Genomic DNA, 6,253 nt, shown 5'->3' with positions numbered 1-6,253 from the left:
ACGGTGCGGATGTTTGCCTTCCCCCGTCACAGCCCTTCTTCTCTGTAGCTCCTTTTCTTGACAAGTAATTTTAAACATGCAGCAGTGCAAGGCTCTGTGCTCACTTGGCCTAATGCTGAGCCAGATTCCAGTCGTGCTTGAACAACTGCCAAGACACCCAGGGCAGCAGGCCTTGCTCCAGGGGCCTGGGGACTACAGATTTGGTCAAGTGGATATTTTGATGATGATGATCTCCAAGCTATTGTTCTGAAGGGATCATATCTTAAGGTATCTAAAACCAAAATCATTCATTAACACCCAGCCGGCTTCTTCACCTGTTTTCTCTATTTTCACCACCGGTGTCACAATCTGTTCAGTTGCCCAAGCCCCTGCCTTGGCCTCACACTTAACCCTGCAACATGTGCACAGTCTCCAAGTTTTGTCTATTGCGTCTCTAAGATATTAATCAGTTACATTCAATCCTCCCTATCCTCACTATCCCTGACTTGTTGAAGCTGATATCATCTCCTCTAGACTCTTAACAAGCCCTTCCAATCAAGCTCCCCTTCTCCAGTCCTTTGGCCACAATGATCTAATCATATTCATATTATGGTCCAGCTTTCACTAGTTTTATTAACTTGAGAATCAAGTCTAAACTCTTTAGCATGTTAGTCACAGACAGGTATCAAATGAGCAAAACTACAATATCTTTGATCTTAAAGCAAGGATGAGGGAGAGGATCAGCCAAGCAAACAATCATTGCCCCATATTTTGAATATAAGTTTTATCACCTGCAATTCCATGACCTTGGCCAAGTCACTTAACCTATAAACTGAGATTATCAACATGAATGAGGATTAATATTAGACTCAATATAATTTATTCTATATATTCTAAATAATCTAATTTCTTATAAAATACTTCTATTTCATACAGTATTTTAAAACTGGAAAAATTATTTCGCTTTCAAAATATTCAACCATGGAAACTGCAGAGCAATTATATGAGTTCACTAGTGTCTAATATCTTTATTCTTAAAAAAGAAAATTGTCATTTTTAATTAGAATTAAAAATCAAAGTTTAATTCCCATTTTTAAAAGAGCAAAATCTTTTTAATTACAACTAATTTCAAGGATCTTTATGTGTTGTACAATCAAAGTTACTTACTCTTACAGATTTTCACATTTGACATGCAAAATAAAAAACTTAAATTACATTATTTACCTATAAAAGTAATAATAACAGGGATTAAATGAGATTACATATATAAGTAACATAGTTTCAGTATCAGGTGTCTAGAAAGTACCAGAAATGCTCACCTCTGTAACTGTTGCTGCTGTTCAAACCCTGGCTTCCCTCCCTTCCATTGTCATCTCTTGACTATCTGGAATATCCTAGGCAACCACACTCATTCCCAAATCACGTCCTACCACTGCATATGTTTGTGTCTTTGCATAGCCATTCCCCTACCTGGAACTGCCTTTATCTCTTTGTCTAGCTAGTAAATTGCTACTCATTCCTAAAGGGCCATCTCAAATGTTGCCTTCCCTGGAATGTCTCTAGTCCTCCCATCTTCACATTTTCATAGCTTTTGCACATAACTCTATTGTAACTTTTGCCTTGAAATGTTTATTCTTGGGGCCGGGCATGGTGGCTCACATCTGTAATCCCAGCACTTTGGGAGGCTGAGGCGGGCAGATCATGAGGTCAGGAGATCGAGACCATACTTGGTAACACGGTGAAACCACGTCTCTACTAAAAAACACAAAAAAATTAGCCGGGCATGGTGGTAGGCTGCTCAGGAGACTGCTCAGCTGCTCAGGAGACTGAGCTGCTCAGTAGTCCCAGCTGCTCAGGAGACTGAGGCAGGAGAATGGCATGAACCCGGGAGGCAGAGCTTGCAGTGAGCCGGGATTGTTCCACTGCACTCCAGCCTGGGCGACAGAGCCAGGCCCTGTCTCAAAAAAGAAAGAGACCAGCCGTGGTGGCTCACACCTGTAATCCCAGTACTTTGAGAGGCCAAGGTGGGCGGATCACCTGAGGTCAGGAGTTCAAGACCAGCCTGGCCAACATGGTGAAACCCTATCTCTTCTGAAAATACAAAAATTAGCCAGGCTTGGTGGCACATGCCTATAATCCTAGCTACTCAGGAGGCTGAGGTGAGAGAATCGCTTGAACCCAGAAGGCAGAGGTTGTAGTGAGCTGAGATGGTGCCATTGCACTCCAGCCTGGGCAACAGAGCAAGACTTCAAAAGAAAAAAAGAGAAAGGGGGGGCAGAGGGAGGGAGGGAAAGTGGGAGGAGGGAGGGAGGGAGGAAGGAAGGAAGGAAGGAGAAAGTAAAGAAAGGAAGGAAGGAAAGGAAGGAAGGAAGGAAGGAGAGAGTAAACGAAAGAAGGAAGGAAGGAAGGAAGGAAAGAAGGAAGGAGAAAGTAAAGAAAAGAAGGAAGGATGGAAAGAAGGAAGGAAGGAAGGAAAGAAAGAAAGAAGGAAAGGCTTTGTATGCCAAGTTTTAAAAGCTTGCATTTTATCCTGAAGGCACTGGGTAGTCATTGAGTGGTTTAAAACAGGTGAGTGGACATGGTCCTATTTAAATTATAGAAAGATCCACATGGACTGGAAAGGGGCAAGGTTAAAGAGAAGAAAACTGGTTAGGAGGCCACTGCAGCCATCTGGGAAGACATGGTGATGATCTGAACAAAGGAGGTGGCAGTAAGGCTAGAGAAGAACAAAGACACGAAATGTTTCAGGCCTCTCCCATTGACCATGGGAAAGAGGAGGTTTGAGGCCTATCAGTCAACGAGCAGGTCCTGGTTTGGGCAGTTGGGAGGATTGCTGTATGCTTCACCAAGATAAGCTACACAAGGAAAGACGTACATTTGTGGGGAAAGATGAGTCAGATTTCAATACGGTAACCTGGAGGTGTGTGTGGAGCATCCGGGTGGAGACACCAAGTAAGCAACTGCAAGATCAAAGTCTGGTCCTCATAAGGGAGGTTCGGGCTGGGCAGCAGCCGTCTGCTGGGATTTGTACTTGGTTGGGTTTTTTTCCCTGACCATCCTACCTATCTTATTATCTTGTTTCTGAAAGAGCTACCCTTTCAGAAAACCATGTAGTTGTGAGAAAATAACCCCCTTAACCTCTCAGAGTAGACATTTAATCCAAACATATCTAAGCAGAGCCCACCAACCTCCAGCCACAGAGATAGGTCAGGTGTGTTCATGTGACCCAAACCAGGCCAACCCATAAAAATCACACCCAAGCTTTTGCTGGACCCATTAGAAAGCAGTCTATTTCCATGGGGTTGACAAGCCAACAGACGAAAGTCTAGAGTTTCCAGGGGCCACTTTTTCATCAAGTATCTCTGATAGAATATCAAGGTGCAGGGTGTTACCAGGAGGCTGACTGGCTAAAGAAGAGAGGAAGAGAGTGACGCAGAAGAATGTAAGTTTGTGTCTTCTGCACCAACAGCAGTACCTGCATAGAACAGGCATTCAACAGCTGCTTAGCGTATCAGTGAATGAAGGCTTTAAAACGTGTATTTAGGGCAGGCACAGTGGCTCACACCTGTAATCCCAGCACTTTGGGAGGCCAAGGCGGGCAGATCACCTGAAGTAGGAGTTTGAATCAGCCTGGCCAACATGGTGAAACCCCATCTCTACTAAAAATACAAAAATTATCCAGGGATGGTGGTGGGCACCTGTAATCCCAGCTACTAGGTAGGAGAATTACTTGAACCCAGGAGGCAGAGGTTGCAGTGAGCTAAGATTGCGCCACTACACTCCAGCACTCCAGCACTCCAGCCTGGGCAACAAAAGCGATACTCAGTTTCAAAAAAAAAAGGGGGGGTTATTTATAAACATGATATAGTACTACAACTATGTATCTCATCATTTAAAAAGTCATACTTTGAGATTTAGAAAACATCACATTGAATCTATGGGTATACAGAAATTTCAAAACTGGCAGATTCCAGGTGTTCTTGGGGCAGGGGGTGTTGGGAGGATTACACTGGGCATAACTGTATGGTTTTGCACAGCCATTTCTCTTGAATGTCTGAAGACATCCATGAATAATATTAAACACATCTCAGTACTAAATACTGTACCCAACTGGATGACCAACTTCCTTTCCTTTAATGGTTGATGCCATAGAAATAACCGCAGTATAACAGCAGGACTCGCTTCCAAAGTCTCAGAAGCTTATTTTCTGGGGGCTGACGCAGTGAGGCAGCGGGTCTGATTAAGTTGCAAAAACAAGGCCGAGCGCGGTGGCTCACGCCTGTAATCCCAGAACTTTGGGAGGCTGAGGTGGGTGGATCACGAGGTCAGGAGATCGAGACTATCCTGGCTAACACGGTGAAACCCCATCTCTACTAAAAATACAAAAAAGTTAGCAGGGCGTGGTGGAGGGCGCCTGCAGTCCCAGCTACTAGGGAGGCTGAGGCAGGAGAATGGCGTGAAGCTGGGAGGCAGAGCTTGCGGTGAGCAGAAATGGCGCCACTGCACTCCAGCCTGGACAACAGAGCAAGACTCGTCTCAAAAAAAAAAAAAAAAAAAAAAAAAAGATTGCAAAAACAACAAAGGCAGCATAAATTAAATTGCCATTTTAATCAAGTAGGAATCTAACATGTAAAAAGATATGACATGTGTGCTACTGAGCAGCACTGACAATCTAGCCACCATTCTCCATTTCACTTGTTTCTTTGGTGAATAAAAGATATGATAAATCAGGAAAGCTTACAGATCTGGCCATGGGTAATTAACTCACTTGACCTCTTTCTTTTTTTTTCCCCATGTCTTCACCTATACCAGGAACCAACATATGTCCTGAGCTTTAATTAAACGAATTACCCGGAGGGTATTAGCAATTCTCTTCTCACATGCTGAGAATATAAGGGCGTTGTTGGTAGCTGGAATTTGTCTTGGGCTATTGGGGAATTGAGGGAGGAGAATGCTGGAGAGAAAGGAAAAGGGGGAAGAATTGAGCAGGCATGGTTTCTGCCATAACAGAACAGCTTGCACATTCCTCCTTCCTAAGCTGTGATAACAAACAAGCCAGGCAGGAAGGCACCGACTCCCTTCTCCCTCAGATTTGTCTTTTCCTTTGCCTGGTGCCTCCCAGGCCCCCTTGGGCCTCTGGCTGTGCTTTTTGTGGCAGTGCCACATCTCTCCAGAGTCCCCTGAGCCTGACCAAGGGACAGTTTGTGCAAAGGAAACTTAAGGGTAGTAGGGCTAAAGGGAAGCATCTCTTATGCCAGAGGACAGAGAAAGGTTGCAACACGCACACACATGTACACGTGCAACGTGCAATTTTCTAAACCCTTAAGAAATTCTGGCCAGAGTTATTCAGCTAGACTTCCATCACCTTTGCCTTCGTGGCAGAGCTACCATGGGGGTGATTTCTGCAGCACAGGCTTAGGGAGAGAAGGGTGCCCCATGGCAGCCGGCATTTTTGCTAAACAGGTGCCATCTCTCTTTATTCTCCCATCTCCTTTCCGAACCTGTCTGTCTTCCCCCTCTCAGACACCCTCTTTGTTCACACTGTCCTCCAGCTGTTCCCTATACCCCTTCCTCTTCTTAGGAAGGAAATAGTGTTTTATAGTGATCTTCCTAAGATGGCAGGCAGAAAGGAGGTAGGAATGTGTGTATAAGGAGGTACTGGAATAACAGCCAATCACAGAACAGGTGCCCAGTTGACATCTATTGAATGACTGACACAGAAAAGTATCTGGATAACTCACATAGACCCAAAAGAACTTTAAATGCAATAAAGAAGAAGAAAAAAAAAAGATTGTTCTTTCCCCACTCTCCTATCCCATTGTACTCACCCTGTGGCTTCTCTAGACACTGTCCCCCCCAAGAATTGTGGATCTAAAAATACTGCTTTAACTTGGCTAAGCCTCCGAATGATTAAATAAACCACATGGCTGGATGAGTAGAGGGCTCACTGTTATAGGAGAGAACCCCAGATCACTGCCAAGTTGAGATCTGGAAAGCTCTCTTAGGCCTGATGTCCCATAAGCCATAAGCCACATCTTCTAAGATTGCAAAAATCCCCAAATTGCCTGATCTTTTTTGGCCAGTTTTAGACTGGAGGCAGCTATTAGTACTAAATTAATAATAATGCTGTCATCCTTGAACACCTTTTATGTATTAGCTACTTACAAAAATTATCTCATTGAATTGTACAGTAACTCCGGTTTTATCACCATACTCCATAGTTGGGTACACCGATGTTCGGGGAGTTTAGAGACCTGTCCTAGTAACACATAGA

Source organism: Pongo pygmaeus, chromosome 7, assembly GCF_028885625.2.
Source record: "Pongo pygmaeus isolate AG05252 chromosome 7, NHGRI_mPonPyg2-v2.0_pri, whole genome shotgun sequence".
Lineage (NCBI taxonomy): Eukaryota > Metazoa > Chordata > Mammalia > Primates > Hominidae > Pongo > Pongo pygmaeus.
This window is presented reverse-complemented; position numbering follows the sequence as displayed.